We start from the raw sequence: 24,166 nt of genomic DNA, 5'->3' as shown, positions 1-24,166 counted from the left end.
ATCTCTAATTAAAGATCAATTCCTGGAGACTCCCGGACAATCCAGGAGGGTTGGCAACCCTAGCTGGAAGTGAAGCAGAGGTAGGCCATAGTTAAGCCACTGAAGGCAGCGGACATGTTAGGGGCAGGAGGAGCTATGGCCAGGGCAGACCTCCATTCCCAGATACCCTGAGGCACATAGGAGCTATGTGAGTGGAGGGTGCTGTGCACAGCTGCCCTAGAGAGCCTTAGCTTGCATTCGGAGCCAAACTGGCCCACACAGCCCCAGAGTAGGGGAGGTGAAACTTGCTCCTCCTCTTTCCCTCTGATGGATTCTCAACCAGCCCTGCCTGCAAAGATCCTGGCCAATAATGACAGCATCTGACGTTTACATGGCAGCCTTCCTAGATTGCAACCCGCAAGCATGAAGCTGAACAAACTGCTATGCAATCCACACAGTACGCAGCAATCGCCGCAATTACACTGGAAGGGCAGCTGCCAATGTAGCGAAGCCTGGTCACTGTTCACAAGTGCACAGCACCACCAGACTGCATACCAGTTTAAAACAGGAAGCTAAGAAGAGTATTGCGCGGCAGCGAGCGGGCAGCAAAACAAGGAGGCAGAATACAGTTATCTGAAGGAATGTGGGGTTAACATCTTGACATTTACAATAAGTGCCCTGCGATCGCTAGTGATCATGGATGTCAGGACCTCTGTTTTACAATCCATGCAAAGAAGAGGAAGGGTCAGATCTGCAAGCAGCAGTCTGGGCCTGTGTGTGTCTGTGCCCTGGAATGTCTCAGCAGCGTTCCCTGTTTGATTCAATACTAACAATACTACAGAGCATCCTGTACATGATACTATTTTTGCCTGGGGCTTGAACTTAAGTGAAGAATGGTAATCACTGTACACAGTGTGTGTCATTTTTCTTTTCAGAAGTCATTGGGGTTCTTTTTATGGTGGTGTTTTTTTAACATGCCTTTTTTGTCTTAATCACCTAAAAATGTTCTGGCGTGCCAAGCCTGAGGCTTTGAGTCTCTCTTGGGTTTCCTAGTTTTGGCTCCTCAGGCTATGCTCTGATTGTTTAATAAAATAAAATAGTAATAATAAACAAAAGCTGTAAAAAATGTCCTGGGACCCAAACAGTTATGGTGGGGACCAGCCGTTTGCTGAAGGGGAAGAACACTGCCTTGGTCAAGGGAAGGAACTGATGGGATGGAGAAACTAAGATGCAGAAGAAGGGAAAGGGTTACAGAGCCAAATGCCCCAGAAGACTTCACGCCTTATCTGTCAGTTGGCGTAGCAGAGAGAAAAAGCAAGGGAGTGAATAAATGAGAGTGATCCAGTCAAGTTGGGTTTGCTGCCAGCCACAGGTGGGAGAGCAGGTGCTGCTCATCTGATACCCCCCCCCCCAGGAGAAAGTGGGTGGGGAGGCAGCAGAGAAGAGAAGAAAGTGGGAGGAGCGTTGGTTCCTCCTCCATCCACCTCTTTCCCTCCACACACTTGCCAGCTAATTCAGTATTATCTCCAGACTACCAGATTGACTAGAACAGGGATATGGACTGTTGGAACAAAAGCAGAATTATTTAATTTATCCAAGGATGGCAAAAGGCTCTGAAATATTAACTAGGCCTCAACACCCACCTCATCCTCCATCGGTTAACTTCATTATCCCTAGTTTTCAGATGGGGGCGGGGGGAGTCAGAGCAGGGAAGTGACACAGCACATCAATAACAGAACAGAGACTGGAACCCATGCCTGCTTATCTAACCACTAGGCAACACCCGCCCTCCCCAGACCACTACAGCCTTCCTGTGCTTACCAACTACCAACAGCATCCGTACAGTATTTTCCAGAATGCACTTGATAACTGTAGTAAGGTGAGGAGACTTTCTTCTAAATGGAAGAAGGTGGTTTCTCTGAATCATGCACCGATTATTGTAAATGTAGCCAGCAATGATTTTTTGACCAGGAAGTTTTCATCAGGACTGATTTGTAGGGAGTGGGAGGACCTAAGAAAGCTGCTTTCTATTAAGGTAATCCTGAGAAGGCCTGTGGCAAAGTGCAACTGGCAATTATTTTGTCCTGGTGCATTTCAGACAACCCTGCAGTTCCATGTGCAGCAGCCCACACTCTTGTATCCAGCCCCTTTTGCCCTTTCTCATGTCATGTAATTACTAGAGTCCACATGCACCTGTTTCAGGAAACATCAGCAAATCAGAACCTCTCTACCCACCCTCCTGAAGAAAAAAAAACAATGTATCTGGGAGGAGCTAGTGAAAGAAGAAAGGGCTCTAACTTCATTTCAGATATTAACTTCTCCCCTACTGGCACCCAAGCTGGGGCAGCAGGACCACTGGAGCACTTAACCTTGGGTTAATAAGGATTCTCTGTGCTGACCTAGATCAAGCATTCCCTCAATCAAGCCTTTGTGAAGATTTCATAATGTACTTTGTAGTACCCAGAGTAATCAGAGCTGTGTGCTATCTATGGCATTTTAAATGGCTATAGGTGTGGACATGCAAAGCACAATATCAGCAGAGCATGGCTGGCATTGAAAAGGGGAGAGAAGAGAGCTGTCTGTCATGTGGAACAGCAGAATCAATACAGGACAAAACTTGCAGAGATGGCTGCAAATAGCCAAGCATTCATGAAAAGCTTGAAGCCTTTAGTAGATCCCCACACACCGTGTAAACTGAGCAGCACAGCGATAGTACAACCAAAAACTGAATCTTCAAAATGGACACTTCTTGTTAGTCTTTGTCGTGCCCATGTCATGGAGTAATTCCAAACTGATTCACGGGGACTATTTGAGGGGATGAGAAATCTTGGAGGGGAAGGAGACCGCTTTCCATATTTAGAAGTAATCAAGCCATTTTCAGCACTCCCTCCTCATTTAGAAGGCATTCCTGATCCTAGAAATTGTTCTGTGAGAACACAAGCAGATAAGCATCCCTTCTCACCAGACCTCTCAGCCCTTTGAGGTTTCCCTATCACTTCATCTGAACGGATCCAAACCTCTTGGATCTAGAAATTGACTGAAAAGGCCCTAAGACAGGCTTTCTGGCAAAATCTCCAGGCAGTTGCTATTCCGGCCAAGTCTGAATGTCTCCTGAGATATTCATCACTTCCTTTCAGAGTAACAGCCGTGTTAGTCTGTATTCGCAAAGTTTTCATCAGGACTGATTTGTCGGAGTGGGAGGATCTAAGAAAGCTGAAACCTATCCTTGCAACAAAGCCCGTTGCCAAGTGTGCCCACATATCTATTCAGGGGACACCATCACAGGGCCTAATAACATCAGCCACACTATCAGAGGCTCGTTCACCTGCGCATCTACCAATGTGATATATGCCATCATGTGCCAGCAATGCCCCTCTGCCATGTTCATTGGTCAAACTGGACAGTCTCTACGTAAAAGAATAAATGGACACAAATCAGATGTCAAGAATTATAACATTCATAAATCAGTCGGAGAACACTTCAATCTCTCTGGTCACGCGATTACAGACATGATAGTTGCGATATTACAAGAAAAACTTCAAAACCAGACTCCAGCAAGAGACTGTTGAATTGGAATTCATTTGCAAATTGGATACAATTAACTTAGGCTTGAATAGAGACTGGGAGTGGCTAAGTCATTATGCAAGGTAACCTGTTTCCCCTTGTTTTTTCCTACCCTCTGCCTCCCGCCCTCAGACTCTCTCGTTAAACCCTGGATTTGTGCTGGAAATGGCCCAACTTGATTATCATACACATTGTAAGGAGAGTGATCACTTTAGATAAGCTATTACCAGCAGGAGAGTGGGGTGGGGGAGAGAAAACCTTCTGTAGTGGTAAACACCCATTTTTTCATGCTTTGTGTGTATAAAAAGATCTTCTACACTTTCCACAGTATGCATCCGATGAGGTGAGCTATAGCTCACGAAAGCTTATGCTCAAATAAATTGGTTAGTCTCTAAGGTGCCACAAGTACTCCTTTTCTCATCACTTCCTGTTACAGAACTAAGAGACAAAATCCTGCCAATACACAGTAATGGAGGAACACTTTCTAGTGTACTAGCTGAGGCTGAAATGATTGATGTGGCCCATTGAATCAACGGGGCAGGAAGTATTAGGAAAAAAACCCCAAAACTTTGTTTCCAACTTCCTATAGGCTGCCTGGGTACACAGGCTAAACTATAACTATACACAAGTAAGCATTAGGCACATGGCCTGATTCTCAGGTGATGTAAATCAGTGTAGTGCCATAGAGATTTTATGGAGCAATAGCAATTTATACCAGCTGAAGATCTGGTCCACAGCATCTGGGGGAGGTCTAGGTTGGATATTAGGAAACACTATTTCACTAGGAGGGTGGTGAAACACTGGAATGGGTTACCTAGGGAAGTAGTGGGATCTCCATCCTTAGAGGTTTTTAAGGCCTGGCTTGACAAAGCCCTGGCTGGGATGATTTAGTTGGTGTTGGTCCTGCTTTGAGCAGGGGGTTGGACTAGATGACCTCCTGAGGTCTCTTCCAACCCTAATCTTCTATGCTCTAAGCAATCAGTGAATCTCCAGGAACCACAATGAAATGCATTTTTGAATCAAACAAGCAAAAAGGAAAACATGCTATGAGAGGTCGTTTGGGTCTCTCTTTATTCCTGCTGTCTCTTTCTTAACCATTGAAAGTTGCCCTTCATTCACTGTTCTCATTGGCTTACATGTAAATGGGAGAGCTGGTCAGAAAATGGTCAATTTGTCAGCTGAAAATGTTGATGAAAACAAAACAAAACCAGTTTCTATTAAACTTTCCATGGAAAAATTTAGATTTCTTGGCAAAAATTCAAATACCATAAACTTTCAGTCAAAAAAACAAATTCAGCTGAAAACCAAAATATTTTGATTCAGAAATGCTGCTGCAATGCCTCATGGGACTTGTAGTTTGGGTGCTTCATTGTCCTATTTTCATCTATAGGTTCAGCTCCCAACTCAGATTCCATCTCCCAGGATGCACCACGTTCTCCCATCTTGGAGAAGGGAGGCAGTCCACAATGGGAGCCCTGTCCATGGTGTATCAAGGGAGATGTAGTTTTGCTGGAGAACCTGCGTCATGGAAGGACATGGGGCAACTGAATTACTGTTCCCACAAGGCATTGTGGCAGCATGTCCAAACTGAAATATTTCAGTTTTCTGTTGTTTGTTTGGGGGGGAGGAAGGGGAAACAACAGAAAACTGAAATATTTCAGTTTTCTGTTGTTTCCCCTTCCTCCCCCCCCAAACAAAAACAAACAAACAAAGATTAGACACTTTTCACAAAAGAATTTGTTTAGTTGAAAATCCAATTTTCTGTCAAACACAGTTGTGATGGGAAATTTTTAGCGAGCCTTAGTCAATACAGCATTACAAACAGATCTCAGCAAAGATGCCAGGTAGTGTCAGATCCCTACAAAGATTACAGTTGTGTACAGATGGTGAACTGACCCAGCCGCAGGTCAGGGACACTTATTTATAGCATATAATTTTACTTTGTTTACCTCCAGCAGGATAATAACTCTAATCAAAATCATCATGCAGCACCGAAGTTCAGTCTTATCTGCCTATCTTTCTAGGTATTTATAAAGTCCCAATCCCCATGGTATCAAAATACAGTGTCTGTTCTGGAGTTGGAATTTCCCAAGCAGTGTATGCTGGCACAGGTGTTCCTAAGTTGTTTCATTTATCATCTTGCATAATTGTTCTGTCTCAGTCATGGCTGTGTTGAAATGTTAGCACAGATCCCATCAGCAACTGTGTTAAAACTTTCCTTGTCATACCCAGCTCCAGTTCTTCCCCCTCATTAAAAGGTGACTTTATTGCACCAATAATCCCCGTGACCTTGATAGTGTGAAAGCAAGAGTGGAGTGACTTCCTTCACTGATAAAAGTAAACTCTAGGTGCCAAATCTTTGAAGCCCTGAAGTCACAAGTCCCATGGGACTAGGGTAAAATCCAGAGAGATACTAAGCAGCTGCAATCTTAAATGGGAACTGGAAGTACTCAACATCTCTGAAAACCACACCATTGGTCCATTCAGTTAATTGGTGGGGTTGCCTGAGTAAGGACCTCAGGATTTGGTCCAATGGCAGATGCTGGAGAAAGCAACCAGAAATTGGAGCTCCTTTATTTCTGTTTCAGAGCTTGGTGAAAGACGAATGAAAGGACTGTCCAAAAGAGCCTTTGGGAGGGTGTCCCATAGACACACAGGTGTTAGGCCTTCCAACAATTATTATTTGCCACCCATACTCACATTGAATGGCACTGCACAACTGCTCCCCACTCAATGAGACCAGCTGTAGAGTGAGCACCCTTATGCTGAGCAGTGCTGTCAGTATCAGGCCCCAGGAGAGAAAATTTTAGGAAACAAACTCTCACTTAAAAACTATTGAGAAAATGGAGGGAAGAGGCGACAGAACATTGTTCTTAAATGTGGGAGAAGTCAAGCAAAAGTCTCTCTCTCTCTCTCTCTCCAAGTGATCAGTGAGTGGTATGTTAATAAATATCTCAGCTGTTTTGGATTTCAACAGACTGAAGCCTGGGATCAAAACTCTAGCCTGAATGCTAATTCTATGTGAAAAGCTCTTTCAAATCCACTTAGACTTGTATCATTTAGTCAGTTTTTAAACTTCCCCGTTTTTATGGATTCAGCTTATATATAAATAATATCTTTTTTTAGCAAAATGTAATTTGCAGGAAGCTAGACCCTTAATCTGGACCCAATTCCTTTTGATTTCTTGTATTTCGGTTTTAATGTTTTGAAGAATAATTGCTGAGCAGTGTTTTTCATGAAGTATACATTTACCATCCAGCCTTTACAGCTCATACAGCATATCGCTGTAATCTTAATCAAAGTCTATAGATAATATCCCCTTGTGATGACATTACAGTGCAAATGCAAGCCTGTGGGCACTCTAATGTCATAATTCCAAAAGAATTTTTTTTTAATTGCAGTTGAGGTTGTTAAACATAATTTGAAAAAAAAAATCACTGAACACATCTGTATAAATAAATAAAATAAATAAATGCTGTGGAATTCACAAGTTAAGGTTACGTAAACAATTCTGGCACCAAATCTTAATATACGCAGCCTGAAACAGAGAGAAAAAAAATATCTGTGGCTGGCACCCAAGCAATCTCAGATTTGTCCCTGCATTTTTTTTAACAGCTTTAATAATTTTATTAAGATAATGTTGAAGTAAAAAGAAAACAGTACAGAGTTTAAGCATAGAAGTTTCTGGTTATCAGGGAATAAGGTACAGATTATCAAGGGAAATTCGGTTTAGGAACAGGTGACATAAGGAATACATAATCTGCAATCTCCCCGATTGGGGGTAAAAGGTTAACGGGTCAAAGTACAGACATTGAGATATGAGGGTATGTTGTTCATATAATGGCTGTGTTCAGGTGTGGAGTACAATGAGTGGATACAATGATGAGGATGGATTTACCATCATTTGGTGGGATTTAATGTTCAGTGAGTTTATGGTTCCAGTTCATGTACTACATTAGAGCCCAATTCAAAATGTAACAAGTTTTGGAAGTTTTTTTTAAATCTCTGATACAGTATGATACTAGAGTTCTGCTGTTTCATGTGAAAAGCTCTGGGCACTGTCTGCAATAGTTAACAATTTCTCTGCCAGTTAAGCAAAGTTTCTCCTTAAGCAACAATGCTACACCTGTAGAGCCATCATCCTCAGCTTGCAGTAGCCCACCATGGCCAAGGTAATAAATTGTGAAATCACATGCAGAACACTGTGCACTCACCATCCCTTGAAAACAATTCTAACCAAAGTGCACATCTTTACATGAGGCCGATCCTCAGCTATGGCCAAAGTGCAAGCAGGAATGCAAAGGTAGCTTATCTGCTGCTTTCAGCTGTTAAAATAGTACACCTTATTGCCAAGAGAGGCAGGATCAAAACAAATGGCTTAAATTAAAACCCTGAATTGTGCTCTGAAAAAGATTAGTAACCAGTGCATTCCCTGAAGCACAGCGTTCTCTCTCTCTTTGTGTAGTTACAGTGTTGTTACATTCTGTATTACCTGATGTTTCTAAGTGATCTTTCATAGTAGTTTTGAGAGACAAGGTGGGTGAGGTAATGTCTTTCATTGGACCAACTTCTGTTGGTGAGAGAGACAAGCTTTCCAGCCACGGAGCTTTTCCTGTCTGGGAAAGGTACTCCCATCATCACAGCAAAACGCAAGGTGGAACAGATTGTTTAGCATAAGTAGGTTTCAGAGTAGCAGCTGTGTTAGTCTGTATTCGCAAAAAGAAAAAGGAGTACTTGTGGCACCTTAGAGACTAACCAATTTATTTGAGCATAAGCTTTCGTGAAGTGAGCTGTAGCTCACGAAAGCTTATGCTCAAATAAATTGGTTAGTCTCTAAGGTGCCACAAGTACTCCTTTTCTTTTAGCATAAGTAGTTAGCACATATTGTGAAGGACCATTCAAGATAAAGTGGTCCATTAACACCTCTTGAACAGAATGTATATAGCACCTTCTGTCTAAGGATCTCAAAGAGCTGTACAACCATTTGTGACTTTAGAAAGGGCTTGGCTTCATGCAGCAGCTGCATTGGTGTAGGCCATGTCTACACTGGCGAGCTTACAGCGGAACAGCTATACCAATTCAGCTGCACTTCTGTAAAAATTGCCTGTGTAGCCACTCGATGCTGATGTGAGAGAGCTCTCCTGTCAACATAATTAAACCACCCCCAACGAGCAGCGATCGCTATGTCAGCGGGAGAGTCTCCCACCAATATAGCGCTGTCCACACCAGCACTTCTGTCAGCGTAACTCATATGGCTCAGAGGGGTGTTTTTCCCCACACACCAGAGCAACGTAATTTATACGAACAAAAGTGCTAGTGTAGCCAGAGCCTTAGTGAAGATGCTCTTACACAGATGGGAGAGCTTCTCCTGTCAGTGTAGATAATCCACCTCCCTGAAAGGTGGCAGCTATGTCAGCAGGAGATGCTGTCCTGCTGACATAGTTCTGTCTACATGGGGACTAGGTCAGTAGAACTATGTTGCTCGGGGAGTGGATTTTTCACACCCTGGAGCAACATAGTTTTACTGATATAGGTCTGTAGCGTAGACCTGGCCTTAGTCTCCTATCATGGTGCTCTGGGAGGGACTTGTCTTTCCGTCTCTGTCTCACGGAGAAGGAATGTTGTAAACAGATTCTGCCAGACCCACCACCAATAATCCAGTTAACATAATGGACCATTCCGCTCCCATTTCAACTCAATGGAAAATCTCCCATTGGCTTCGATGGTACAGGGGCATGGTCACTGAATCCCAGTTCCATATTCACATAGAGGATGGACCAGGCTTTCTAACCTGTTTACATATTCTTCATGTCTCCTACTGCATCACAAGCAAGGAAACACCCTTCAGTATTAGAGCTGCTGACATCTCCTGGAAAGCTTGAGAAAGACAATTTAAAACCAACCCTGTGTATCCCTCATCTCTTCTTCTCCATGAAAATGTAGACATCACCTTTTCAGCGATGAATGTCCACTACCCATCACCATCCTCATCTTGTGACAGCCCCTTCTCTCCAAATCAGTTATGTCAATTAGGCTATATCTACACTACGAGCGAGGCATGTAATTCCCAACTCTCATCCACATACTCATACACACTCTCAGGGCGCTAATGCGAGGATAAATAGCTGCGTAGCCACAGCAGCATGGCTTAGCCATGTGGAGAATGTACCTACCGGTTCTTGGCACGGCTCAGCCGTGCTGCCACCGTCACTGCCTGTCCTACCGCGGCTTCACAGCTATTTATACACACACTCATGCTAGCCTGATAAGACCTAGAGCGAGTACGTGCATGTGTGCGGGGAATCACACCAATAGCTCATCGTTTAGATGTAGCCAAAAGGATATTTATGCATTGTCCCTTGGATCAAATCAGCCTGATGCTAGAGGCCAATTTTGCAGTCTCACTTGGATGGATGCCTGGATTCAGATCAACCCCTGCTCCATTCTGCCAGAACCTCAGCCACTTCAATGTTCCTAGTCATGCGTCACAAGCTGAGGAAGACAAATTCTGGATTCTTCATTCAGGTTTTGCTTTGCTCAAAAGTCTGTTAATTTCAATCAAAAGTTTTGTCTCAGTAAGAACCGAGTGAAACCTCAGTATGGACTTTGGCATTTGGCCCCTAGAAAAGAACATCTCTGACTTCCCAGAAGTATGACTCCCCCACCTTTTACCTCCCCCTCAAGGTCTGGCCACTAGGAGACATGAGGATGTTCATGGCTAACCTGAGCTTCTCCCAAGCACTGCTGGATTTGGGATTTCTTATTTTTAAATATATGGGAATGATGGGGAAGTGACAGGAGAATTCACAATTCAAACAAACAAGACTGAGTTAGGGTGAAAACTCGATTGGAGGAGAAACTGTCACCTGCCACCCCAAATGCTCTGATAGGCTGTTAGAACTGGTGTTCAAGGCAGTCATGGTGGAATGGGTTATTTCTCCTTTAAGAGTGTAAGTGGGATGAGAGCAGGACACACAGACTACTGGTTGCATGGCATTTGGGGGAACTGCTATCAGCTGCCAAGGTAAAGTCAAGGGGAGGACCAAAGGAGTTTGTGACTGTAACCTAAGAAGAGGATGGTTAATGGTTTAGGACATTAGCTTAGGACTCAGCTTCAAGTCCCTGCTCTGCCATAGTTGTCCTATGTGACTTTGGGCAAGTCACATTCCCTCAGCTTTTAAGATGTTGGTAATAGTACTGCCCTCTCTCTCAGAGATGGTGGGAGGATAAATATGTCAGACTATAAGATGCTGTGGTAATGGGGGGCCATAAGTACCCAAGATAAACATAGATAAACACAGCATAGTTTAGTTGTGTGACAACTATGCCTTTGTTGTCCATGTAGTGCACCTTTACATCTCTAATGACTTAACAGGCCAGCAGCAAGTTTGTGTTCGGTGCAGATTGTGTGTGTTTTCTGAGACACAGTGGTGTCTCCTGGAGACTTTATTTTTGTTCTTGCTTTAGGGTTCACATGGGGAAGGGTGGCACACACCTCTAGCCCCTACATACACCCGGGGAGGGGTGACACACACTCCCATACACCTCTCTCACAGAGGGAGGGGTGACTGACCGACACCTGACCCTCCCTGCCTGATGCTCTCCACCCTCCATGACTGACTGGGCCCCCAGGACAGACCTGCCTCTCCTGGTACCTGGCACTGCATCTTCCTGAGGCAACACATGGTGGGGAGGGGAGGGATGCAAGATCCCATCCTCAGATTTCTGCCAGAGTTCATACCAGAATGTGGCCAGCAGTAGCCTTTCAGCACTGTGCGGGAAGGAAGGGATGGGAGCTGCTTCCTGCTGCAGGGCAGGAGTGGGGGAAGGGCGGAGCCGTGACTTGGCCTGTGTCTGTGCAGAGTTCATCTCCCTCCTCCCCCGACTGCTTGTGAAGGTGGAAGCAGCTTGTCCCTTCCTGCCTGCACAGTGTCAAAAGGCAGCTAACACTTCCAAGCTACTGCTGGCCACCAATATAACCCAGCAACTTCCTGTCCCCTCTCTGTTCCGCTACAGCATGGGCAGGAAGGGGTTAAGCCCCAACAATGCATTGTGCACCAGGGCCCAGGGAACCTGACTGCAGGGGCTCCAGCAAACCCAGCCAGAGAGGTGGCTCAGCAGGGGAGGGTGCCTAGGGGACGGAGCTGCCCTGCACTCCCTGGGGGCAGGACCCAGGAGGCAGGGGTGCGAAAAAAGTGCTAAGCGCCTGCCCCGGGGGCTGCTATGGAGACTACAGGTTTGGGGCATGAACCGTCTGGAAATTGCTTCCCCTCCTCTCCCCCTCCAGAGTTTAGCTGAGGGACAGAGAGGCTTCCCTGTCCCAGTACTGTGCGGGGCTTTGGTACATGCAGGGCTCCGCTCCTCCTGGCCAGCTCCCCAGGCTGGAGAGTCTTGGGCTTTCCAGGCGTGCTGGCCCAGTCAAAGGCAGTGGGGGAAGGAAGGAAGGAGCCTGCCGGCCAGGTTGTTCATGAGCTGAGTGTGCTGACCAGGGGCTGGTTCTCTGCACAGTGCTGGGAGTGGGATGGGATGCGCCCTGGTGATGGGGGAATAACGGAGGAGCAGTGGGGCTTGGGGATGAAGGGGCAAAGCAGGGAGAGGACAGCGAGAGAGGAAGCAGGTCAAGGGCCCCACCACCAGCCTTGCACACTCACCCCCCATCATTGGATCCCCCACCAGTAGGGCCCACCAACACTGTTGGGGACGTGGGGGGACAGAAAATATTGGCCAATATGCCTGTTTAAGAAAGTCAGGCCACCTGCAGGAGGGCTTAAATACAGGACTGTCCCTTTAAAAACCAGAGCATCTGGTCACCCTATGCATGACCAGTTAAATATTGCAACCAACTTCACAGGGCTTGTTCTTCCAGACATTCTCTTTACCTCTGGACTTTCATGGTGGGTAGCTCACCTGGTCAGAGGGTCCCCCCCAGAGCAGTAGAAGCAGCTGCACTGCAAAGCCATGTATTTCCTGGGGTTTAAGGGCTGATTTACTACTGATTAGTGCCAAATTCCCTTTTGGTCCACATCGATACTTATGCTGGGAAAGGTTTCTCATGAAGAAAATGACAGAGGGACAGATTCAACTGAGGTGCAAACCAGTTTTTGCCATGTACACCCTGGCCCAGGGCCCCCAATGGCTGGTAGTTCACCCGGGAAGGAGGCTGCAGCAGAGGAGAGCAGATGCAATCCACCCTACCAGGGAAGTAGGCAGTTCTGGCTAGACGGAGGGCACCAATGCGTGCATCCTCTCTCAGTTTTCACCCTGCCCCCAAAACTAACAGCTCCTGTACCTGGTAACAGCACCTGACCTCTCGGAGAAATGCTCTCCTGGGGGGAGGGAGGGGAAGATCAGGACCTCTTTGGCCCAAAGAAATGCAATTTACATCCCCCACACCCAACCAGACACATGGCTTCCATCCTCCTAGCTAGAGCACAGGGAGTATCATAACTCTCAGCACTCACGTATCACTCTGCACCAATAGAGCCCTTGTAAAGATTAATTCATTAGGCTTTGTAAACATCCCAGGGAGGGAGGAGATTACGGTCATTGCCACTCTCCAGAAAAGGAAGCTGCCCTATTAACATCTCCTTTTTCCATCCCACTGGATTAACAGTTGACAAACAGTTAAACATCTGATTTCTGTCAGGCGACAGGTGCAATACAGAAAATGTCCAATTGCCCACCAGATGTCAGAGCCTCTGCAAAGGAAGAGAGCTGTCCAGGAATATATTTCCTGTGTAAAAATCTTGTCCTGCTTTCCAGGAAGAGCTCCCCTATGTAAGTGAAAGGCTGGGAGAGGGCTGTCAGCACTTCTTCACAATACTGTTAAAGAACAACTGTCCCCAAGCATCCCACAGAAGAGAAATCCTCTCTGTCTAATCCATCTACATAGCACCAGTTAAGGCTCTGGATCTTATCTGCCTCTCTTCCTTCCATTTTGCAGCCTCTGCCTCCTCCCTAAGAATAGCTGAAACCAACATCTTTCCCTGCTGTCCTTTTCAGCTGAGTTTTGTGCTTTTGAAAGGCTCTAGAATCACAACCACTGAGGCCAAAGTCCACTAGCCACAGAGTAAGTACAACAAAGGCAGTGGCAGAGGAAGCTCCCCTCCCACCCACTGCCCTATCACCACCCCTGCCCTGAAGGGATCACTCTAAAGTGTGAGTAGCGGCCATGTTAGTCTGTATCTGCAAAAAAAAAAAAAAAAGGAGGACTTGTGGCACCTTAGAGACTAACAAATTTATTTGAGCATAAGCTTTCGTGAGCTACAGCTCACTTCATCGGAGGCATTCAGTGGAAGACATCCGATGAAGTGAGCTGTAGCTCACGAAAGCTTATGCTCAAATAAATTGGTTAGTCTAAGGTTCCACAAGTCCTCCTTTTCTTTTTTCTAAAGTGTTAAGAGCAGTTCAGCCTCTGTGGCCAATTCAGTCCTCAGAATCTCTCTAATAGGATCTATCTCTATTTGCTCCCTGGTGCAATTGTGGTTTCTTGTGTTGGATGGTTATGGCTTTGGGTGGGGATTAACTAGCAGCATTTTCAAGTCATTCCTTCCTTAATGGCTCTCCTCAAAGCCACTATGTCTGCGAGTACCTGGCTGTCAGCCAAATTTGCCAGGTTGGTGCCCACATAGGAGTGGTGCCTTTGGAGCAGAGAGGAGCAAAAGCATCCTTCAGGCTCCAGCAAGGCATGCAAAGTCCCCTAGGAGCTGCCACTCCTATCCATGGGGAGGCGTTTGTGGGATGCCCCACATGCTGCAAACATTTCCTAAGCTGAGCATTTGCCCTTGGTTGTAACAGAATATCAAGGTATTCCATCTGTGCTGGCGGACGTCCAGCACATCACACCAGCAAATGGGACACTGGGTGGCTAAAATGTCCCATCTTTTGCTTTGCTTATCCCCGTGAGCCTGCTTTGGATACTTTTACTCCAGCTAGTAGCACCTTATGGCGTGATCCTGCTGATTTCAGTGGGACTGCTAGAGGAGTACGCCATCACTTGACATGGGGAAGGGTGCCAGATTCTGTCCTCATGCAATATAGCTGGGCTCTCATCGTCTTATAAATGCTTAGTTTAACATTGCACAAAACCTAATAAAAATGCTAGTCCTGACCACAAAGTAAAGCTCCAAGGAAAAGTCTAAAGTGAAGCGTAGCGCTGGGGATGAAAGGAGAGCAGGAGGTCTAACCACTGCCTGAAGTTGCTGCTTTTTATTCTCCTTCCAGACACTTTTACATGTGCTGTCTGGAAATTCTCACAGTGAAGTACACTTTTAAACAGGTTTTTTTTTTCCTTTATTAAAAGGAAACAATTTCCTTCTTCAAATACTGGTTTCTTTTTTTTATTCCCCCTCTCCCTTGATTTACAATGAATCACTGGTGCCATTTTAGATCCAAATCCTCAGCCAATTTAAATTTTTCTTGTGTGTCTTTCTTACAGATTTTTCAGCCTATGTCTTAAGCAGGAAGTCAGACTAGATGATCACTATAGTCCCCTGTGACTTTATGATCTCTGGATGAAATTCTGGCTCTGAAGTCAATGGTAAAACTCCCATTGACTTAAGTGGGGCCAGGATTTCACCCTGTGAATCTATGGAATCTATTTTCTGAGCAATAGTTACCCACCAAAAAAGGATGAAACCCTCTTTGGATCAATTTTCATTCCTTTTCTGAAAAAGACTGACACATATTCCCAACTGGCATAAATCAGCATAGCACTATGCTAATTTACACCAGCTAAGCATCTGGCCCATCATCTTTGCATATAGCACAAAAGGTACCCATTACCAATGGGACGGTTTATCTGGGAACCGAAGAGTATGTTAGAGTTTCACCAAAACCTTCCCTGTTCTATAAACTAGGTGTTCTCACAATCAGGTTTCAAGGGCATTGTGACCATTCCCCCCTTTCTTCCTGGGTACGCTGGGAAGTGAGGCTCAAAACATATAGGAGAGGTTGGCCAGACCATTCTCTTACAAGATGGTACCACAGTATGGAAGAGGCTAAGAACCCCCTCTTAAAGACAAACATTTCATGCATCAAGACAGAGAATAAAAAGGATTTCAGCAGGATGTACATTTTGCAACTTAATGTGACTCACAACAGACATCTCATTTTGGCTTCCCGGGCCTTTGCTAAGCCTGGAGTCCAGCTCTGAGTTATTGAAACCCATCCTCCTCTGCCCCTCAAAAAAGAGGGTTTAAAGTGACATTTTGCAAAATGAACACATGAAAAGAAACAGTCTGCCACTTCACCTGATCTCAGTGAAATCAGCTGTGCTGCTTTTCAAACCATCCCCTTCCCTCTGCCCCACCCCTCAGGAAAATTTTATGATGGAAACAATGACAATTGTAACCAGTGCAGCAACAAAGTGGGCCTGTGTTTCAGCAGATTTCAGTAATTTACTCTGCAAACTTTCTAAAAGTTTAGACTTGTATTAAATCAAACTGGATCCCCTCCTGCTGCTGCATTAATTACAGACCTGGGGCCTAATCCTGTACATGCTTGCTCAGCCAATGAGTCCCACCAAACTCTACGCATTCCTGGCATGAGGGAGGACTATTCAGATGAGGAAGAATATCCCAGAGCAGGCCATCAGGAAATCCTCTCATCTCTGCAAGGTGCTTTAATTTACTGGAGGGAAAAAACAGCAGGAGCTTTGTTGATGCCTACACTACTAGAGTAGCTGATTTGACATTTAAAGGGACAATGTCAAAATTTGTCCAATTCACATTTTATGGACATAAGTGTTATACTTGGATAAGTATTCTAGAGTTTACAGGCTAAATTCAGAGGTAAGGTGATGTAATCATTCTCACAATAACCCTGTGAGGGAGGTAAGTCCGTATTATACTGATAGAATAAGAAGACAGGATTTACAAAAGGCAACAGAGGAAGTCGGTGTCAGAGCCAGAAGTTCTGATTCCCTGTCTACCCCTATTCTGTTAGAGCCTATAGAGAGGACTGTGGTTGAACTCAAGCTGCTAATCTGAATTTAAAAAGTGGAGTTGCTGTGTCTTCACAGCTATTTTAAGCAGAGTTCGCTAACTCGAATTAAGTACACACTTTTTTGGGGTAGTGTAGACATATCCTTGGACTCCTCCAATGTGCAACATCTGTGTTCTGTGCTCCAGGCACCAGACTACATTCAAATTAACGTGCAGCACTTTACAGAGGTGGGAATTTTCTCACATCAACTTTGGGCATGGCACAGGTACAGGATCTTTTCCTCATCAGCAAAGCCCCTACTGTTTGCTAGTTGGCTTTAAGGGAGCCTAGTTAGCGGATGAAACAACAGACTGCCGAGATAACTGATGGTGCAGAGCCAGGCAGTAGGATCCTCCCAGACAGTGGGTTCTGCTAGCGGAGACAAAAATGCCAGCTGCCTGCCCAGCCCCTCTTTGAAGTACAGCATCAGATCTGTCTCCATGGGAACTGTAATGAGGGCAGGACTTCTCTTTACCATCTCAAACTGAGGGGGGAAAAAATTAAGAAAATAATGAGCCTTTCCACAGTGATGTGACTGAGTAAACTGAGTTGGAGCAGCTGGAATGAGCAAATGCCTTTTTGTTGCCCCATGCTGTCTCTTTGTTTTGCTTATTCTAAGCTTGGATGAATTCTTTGTGAGATAACAGTTCCAGCACTTGCTGCTGTGAACCATGTTGCTGCAGCATAAACCTTGAGCACTAGCGGGTCTGCACTCTAGTCTTGCTGGCTGTGACTGCAGCTTTGCACTGTTTTTTTTGGCTGGACAGCTCTCACGCTACCAAAGATCAACGTGGGCCACCAAGTCAGAGGTGTGCAAGGAAGAGGATGGGAAGTCAGAGTGGATGTGGGAACGGGAGAGGATGGGTGTACAAGCCTGACAGTTCAGGTGTGATTTTCAGAGCTACTGAGCCCATGCAGCTCTGATTAACTTGAGTAGGAGCGGTGAGTGTGGAGCATCCCTGAAAGTCAGGCCATGTGATGAGGAGTACAGAATAGTGGAGTGAGAAAGTATGCGTGGATGTGCCAGCAGAATGCTGAGCACAGAACATGTATGTAAGCCATGTGAAATACAGGACCTGATCCACAGCATGTGGAAGTCAATAGAAAAAGACTCCCGTTGTTGCCAATGAATGGGCTTTGAAACCAGCCCGTGCTGCACAAAACACAAACATTTTAAACTGGAAAGGTTTGTAAAAGTAATTAAAAATAAACATTTCTGAGTCAGACTGCAACAGGGATATAAGAGGAAAGTCAATCCTGAGCAGGGGGCCCCGCACGAGGTCTATTGCCATTTTGCTCCCCTAAAAAGCCTTCAAAATAGGACAAGAGTGGGGCTGCATCTGCTTCATGGTGCCCCTATGCATTGGGTGACTTACATCCCTAGAGAACAGCTGTCACCCTGCACCCAGCCTCCATCACTGCTACTTGCTGATTGCACCTCCTGCTATTTTCTGTAATTGTTTCCCTAATTACATAAAGCTGGCGAAGTTCAATTTGTCTTTTCCTCAAATTAATTTGCTTTCCACTGTATACTGCTGGATTTGTCTCCCAGTGTAACCCATGTGTCTGCAGCCACTGTTATTCATTTGGATTCACCCCCACCCCAAACGAAATTTGTTAAAACAATAAATCTAATTAATCTGGTCACATTGTGTAATTTCAAGTCAGCTGCTTCAAAAATATGGGAGTCAGTTTCATGTTATCCAAGCTACTGACTGTCCCTTCTCCACCTCTTGGGAGGTAATGCACACCAAACTGCACCTCATGATGCACACATTGGTGCAGTATGGAGAACCAAGGCATTTGTAGTGGAAGGTGTCATGAGACTAAAGGGCACCCCAGGGAACAGAGACTAACAAGGAAAAAAAAATAGAGACCATTGCAATATTTATTTTTAGCATGAAAATGTATCAGACAGGATATTGCCACAAGTCCCATTGACTTCCACTGCGCATATGGGTCTAAGCCTAACCCTAATGTTGGGACACTAATTTACACCAGCGGCAACTTAGGTAAAAGATTATATGGAACAGTGGCAGTCAATAGGTCACAATCCAATTAACTGGACACCTTCCTACCTTTTAGAATCCACTTTTCACAAGAATCCAACTCAAAAATTACCACCGTGTATGTCAAGTATCAGAGGGGTAGCCATGTTAGTCTGGATCTGTAAAAGCAGCAAAGAGTCCTGTGGCATCTTATAGACTAACAGATGTATTGGTGCATAAGCTTATGCTCCAATACATCTGTCTAAAAGGTCCACAGGACTCTGATGCTTTTGCCACTATGTATGTTATTTTCCTACATAAGCCATAAAGGAGAGGGCATCTGATCGATGAGAGCAGAGCTGAGGCAAAGAAAGGGGGTGAGTTAAAATATAACTGACTATCTAAAGATAGAGCAACTATTAGGAGAAATGGAAATACTCCCTCCATTAGACTAATTCTTGTCGCACTGCCTTTCTAAGCGAGGTTGTTTTTTTTCCAGGCATAGTGACAAAATGCAAAATAAGGTTTCTAGATAGGCATCTATCTTTGTTTAAGTTCAATAGACAGCCCATTTCCCTACAGCCATGTTACCTGGAATCTAGGGACCTCTGAGGCAGATTTGTTTTTAAGTTTGGGACATTACCTAACAAGCTGAACAAAGGAACACAGGTATGGTCACAGTGGCTCATACCATGATCCCTTTAATCAGCTTTCTTATCTGACAATGGTCTGTACCAGATGCTTCAGAGGGAGGTGCAAGAAAATCTGAAGTGGATAATTATTGAGCAGTCTGCAAAGCTTCTTCCTAACCGCAAGGAGGGTAGTGGTTGAGTTATGCCCTGACACATGAGGGTTTATAGGTGTGGTAGATTAAACTAGCTAGGATTACAATTGCTGGAGGTATTATTCATATAAATCATTACTAAACTCTTTGGGCCAGATGTTCTGCTGGTTTAAATTGGCACAATTCCATTGAAATCAATTGACATTCTGCAGGTTTACACCAGCTGTGGATCTGGCTCCTTGAATCCTACTAAGGTCTTTGCTCAATAACACTTTGTGACACTGAGCTCCACAGGCTTATGATGGGTCATGGGAAGAAGTTTAAACTTTGTTTTAAATTTATTGGTTTAGCCCAGTAAAAAGGGTCACTTTGCTTATGTACAGATATAAAAGACAGTCCCTGCCCCAAAGAGCTTACAATCAAGGGTGTTGCTTCTGTCACCTTTACTCATGTTGGTTAGTACCCGACTCTCCAAGCAGTCCTGTAGATTTCCAAGGGACAACTCATGGAGAGCAGGACAATGTGAATAAGGGTAACACATGAGATCCTAAATAGGGACAAGTGGTGACAGGTGGATGTAGACCACCTTGTAGTGGGGGGGTGGGGGAGGCAAAGGGAGGGAAGACACCAGGGCAATGGATACAGGAATAGAATTGGCATACATTAGCACAGTGCACTGTTTGGAGACTTCTTAGGGTATTTTGAATAAATGAGCAAGAGATGTCCGTGAACTACTCTTCTCACTTTTAAGTCATTGTTTACAAAACCATGAGGATCACAGACAGTTAGATCTGTCCCTAGTAACCAACTATTTGAAAGGAAATTGACAAGTTCATCAAATCTTTAGTTAAAAATCAACCAACATGTGTAGTGTCTGCACATTTTTCTGAGAGACAAAGGATATAGTGCTAACCGCTGAGGATAGCGTGAGTTCCCCTTCCTGGAGAGAATGCTACAGGGAAATCTGATCAGTGGTCTTTTCAGCTTTTAAAGCGGAGAAGAGATGCAGCAGCCAAGCCCATTTGTGGGCTTTAGGTGCTGTACAATGTGAACTCTTCAGTTCCTTGGTATTTCACAGCCTTATGCAGACTGCAAGGCTACCTTCATTAGGGACTGAATCTCAGACCTGACTGCAGCCAGTTCCTTGGAGTGGATTTGGGAACAGAGTCATCATTCAGAAACAATAAAACCTAGTAACCTTTATCAAAACCAATGCACAGCCTCCTCTATCCCTGGCAATTGCAGTCAGCTGCCAAAGTGATTGAGTAATTAAATCTTTCCTTGTCCCCTCATTAAACACAAGATTATATTCACATAAAGCTTTGTCCACTTCCTTCCATGAAATAAGGAAAATGAAGAAGTCATGACATCACATGCTCCACAGAGCCAACCCAGGCTAGCTGCCACCCCTTCATTTCGGTGCTCAGACCTGATAAACTAGAGCTTATCTTCTGCTGACTGCACTGATGCAGCCAAAAACTGCAGCTGCATGTTTAATTCCTCAGACTTTATGAACTTTCCATGGGGGAAAGTTGTTTTGGAGCCATAAAAGATGCCTCTGTGGTTAAAGAAAACTGCCAGTTCAAACTCAAACTCTCTCAAGCTGCTCTCCAGAAGGGGCTCCTCATGCTCCAGTTATTCAGTCTCTCTCACAGAGAGAACATCCACGGAAGGAGACAGTCACTCTCTCTTCACGACGCTCAGATCCATGAAGTGGCCATGTTCTTAGGACATGATCCAAAGCCCACTGGAGTGAATGGAAAGACACCCACACACACATGACTTTAGTTCAGGTCCTTGGTAGATGTGGAGTCTGACTTGGAGGAGAGTACTAAGCCCTGCCTTCAGTCACAGGAGTTTGCATTTGCCCTATCACATCCAAACACCATGGAAAGCCCTTCTCTGTATATGTGATTGTCAAAGCAGAAAGCTGTTTTAATTCCAATAGCACCATTACTCACCAGAAAACACTGATCCCTCAAGCAAGCAACAGCAATTCTAATATAAGCTTACTTAAATGAAGGTTACCAACTCCAGCAGAGCCCAGCAAACCCCTCTTTCTCTGCACACTCCTTGATACACTATCTGCATTCTCTACCGCTGCTGCCAGTTGGCAGATAACAGTCACAGGTGCCTCACCTTCACGTGGATCATTACTAACAATTCCAGCTGACTGAAAATATTAGCAGACACATTCGGTGACATCAAGTCAAGGGTACCAGGGGACGTTGCTATAACAATTCATTAACCTGGAGGAGGTACCTGGACACTATGGTGATCGAAGGCAGTACAAAATGGCTAGAGAGATCTCCTTCCATCAAGTAGTACACGCCATTTAAACTTGTACTTTCCACCTTCTATTGCTTTGCCATTTAAGTCAGTCTTCTGGCACCATATAAGCAATAGACTAGATTTGTAGTTTGTGCCCAAAATTATAGACACAAACTTTGCACGTGTAATTGTAGGCATTTGCCCAGACAATCACTAATTAGACAGCTTTCCCTATGCATGTACAATCACTATGACAGTAATTTTACAAGCAAATTACGTACATGCATTTTTATATATGCAATTCTATAAACCTTGACCAATGAAATCAGACAAAATTAGATCAATTCTTTCTTGGTGTAACTCCACTGACTTCACTGGGTTTACCTGGCAGATCAATTTGGCCCATGAAGCTTAGAGATTTAAGAATTACACTCATATACAAAGTCTGGTGGTGATTTGCTATTGTAACCTCAAAATAATAAACTTGGCCCGGTAACACATGCTGTGGTATCTAGCCGGTAATCAGAGATTAGTAACATCATGGTTGTTCAGAATACACCCTATCAAACACAGTCAGACTGAAAAGTGTTCCCCTGAGCTCCTCAGACTAAAAGCACTTGTTGCCTCTGGGGTGTTTTGGGCAGAGAGGGCAATATGTTGCAGTGGGTTGACTGTTAGCCACAGTCTCTTGGACAAAGTGCATCTACTGATGGAATATTTTAAGGCCAGGAACAACGGAGACCCCGTAAAGGCATTTACTCCGTTGCCTATGGCATTCTGATCAAGGACAGTGCCCTCCCTCACGGCTCAGCTACACCTCCTGCTTCACGCTGCAAGGAAATCAACCTGCGTTTAGGGCTTCGCAGGCTCCAAGAGCAAGGCGATGCACCAACTTCTCACCCTCGGACTCAGATAAGACTAGAAGCCGGAGCGCAAGAGAGAGAGACACCTTCTCTCCAACGCCAGTGTCACTGCTGAGTAGCACCAAGTGGCAAGGAGAACCGTGGCCCCCTTTTTCCGGGGCTTGCACCAGCCAGTCTCCTCCCTACTCTCTGCCCAACTCGAACGGGCCACTTCTCCACGCAGTCTGGTCACTATTGGGGCCAGAGCCGTCTCCCCTACAGCTCCTGCCAGGTGGTGGACCAGCCCTCCCCCTAGTTCTCCGCTTCAGCGAGCCTAGCCCTGCTCTCAAACGCCGGCTGAAAACATCTCCTGGCTTGTGCTTCTTCGTGGCTCTTTCCCTCGGGCATTAGTTCTCTGTATCGTATCCTCCTGCCGTGAATCAATCGGGGGATGCACGCGTGAGCCGGAATCGGAGCTACAAAGCGGAGTTGTCTTGCCGCAACTCTTGGAGGTGGAAATGCCCGAGGAGCGCACTGGCTCTGCCCCCTGCCCGGGCCGGAGGGAGCTGCCCTCCCCACGGAGGATGGGGTGTTTGTTCCTCAGTGTGAAAGGGACGCGGAACTGACCCGGCAGGTGGCCAAGTTCAAAGTCTGCCCCCGTGGGAGAGCTCCTCCTGTCCGCCGCACACCCACAGTCCCGCCACCCCAAGTCTAATTCGGAGCACGTGCCCCGGACAGACTCCGCCACTGCCTCCGGAGCCACTCCGGCCCCACTCCGCATCCCTGCCCCTCCGGCGCGCGGGGGCGAGGGACAGACGGAGAAAGCCCGACGACAGCCCGACGGCCCTTCGCGCCCCTCGGGAGGGCAGGTCTCCGCGGGCCGGGCGCTCACTAAGGGACCCTGGCAGGATCGGGGCTGCACCCCGGGCAGGGCAGCGGCGCCTTACCATTGCCGTGTGCGCAGCCTGGCCCCCCGGGGCATGGCCCAGCTCCCTACGCGGCCGTCTGCATCCTCCCGCGGGCTGGCTGCCTCCCCGGCCGGTCCCAGAGCCCGCTCCCCTCGGGCAGGCGCCTCTCGCTGGCCCGGCTCCCAGACAAGGTGCTGGCCAGCCACGAGCGCACGGACCAGCAGCTCCCCCGCCGGCTGACCGCGCCGCCGGCTCCCCGGGCTTCCTAAGTCCTGGATGCTCCGGCACCGCCTTTCAAAGGCAGCCAATCAGCGCCGGCCGGCGGCCTGCCAGCCGCGCCCGCCGGCTGAGCGAGGGAGGAGCCGGGCGGAGCGGGGCAGGCGGGACAGCGGCGGCACGGGCAGTGGCGGTGCGGAGCGGGCATCGCGCACCCGGCCGTGCCCTCATTGCTCCAGCCGGGCTCTAGGGACGGGAGCCTCTCGCTGCGTGTCCGGAGAGTGTCAACTCTTCTCAGCCGTCACACTGCCGGGTCACTGGCTGGGGGAAGTCCCTGCCTGCCTGCGGCGTCCTGCGGACAGCTTAGCACTTGCTTCCCAGCTCTCCTCCTTCCTTTGGAAGACGAGTCTGACGTTTCTGTAGTAGGGAAGAAGATAGACAGACGGACACGGAGTAGCCAGATCACCCTAAGCCGGGGCTAGATCTTCAGCGGATGTCATACATGGAACTAGCTCTATGGCCTGCTGAGAAGTGGGCCTCCGGCTCCACAGGCTCCTGCATCTTCCGGGTGTTGGAAATTTGAACCTAAATCCTGCTCTGAATTTTGAAAATGCTCACTTAAATACGGGG

At 46.3% G+C, this 24,166-nt stretch overlaps 1 protein-coding gene across 2 annotated transcripts in view; it reads right to left on the bottom strand.

Moving 5' to 3' along the window:
• The window catches only part of HTR4 (5-hydroxytryptamine receptor 4), a 220,127-nt gene extending 196,508 nt beyond the window's left edge, over positions 1 to 23,619 (bottom strand). The window contains exon 1 of one of the 2 annotated variants that reach the window (XM_037907688.2): positions 23,360 to 23,619. The gene's annotated coding sequence lies outside the window, so the exon portion shown is untranslated. The remainder of the gene's footprint in view (positions 1 to 23,359) is intronic. The other variant, XM_043552991.1, reaches the window with a different exon arrangement.
• Between the last annotated feature and the right edge of the window lie 547 nt (positions 23,620 to 24,166).

This window comes from Chelonia mydas, chromosome 8 (assembly GCF_015237465.2).
Source record: "Chelonia mydas isolate rCheMyd1 chromosome 8, rCheMyd1.pri.v2, whole genome shotgun sequence".
NCBI classification, from domain to species: domain Eukaryota; kingdom Metazoa; phylum Chordata; order Testudines; family Cheloniidae; genus Chelonia; species Chelonia mydas.
The sequence above is the reverse complement of the archived record's forward strand: the minus strand, read 5'-3'. Positions and strand labels throughout refer to the sequence as shown.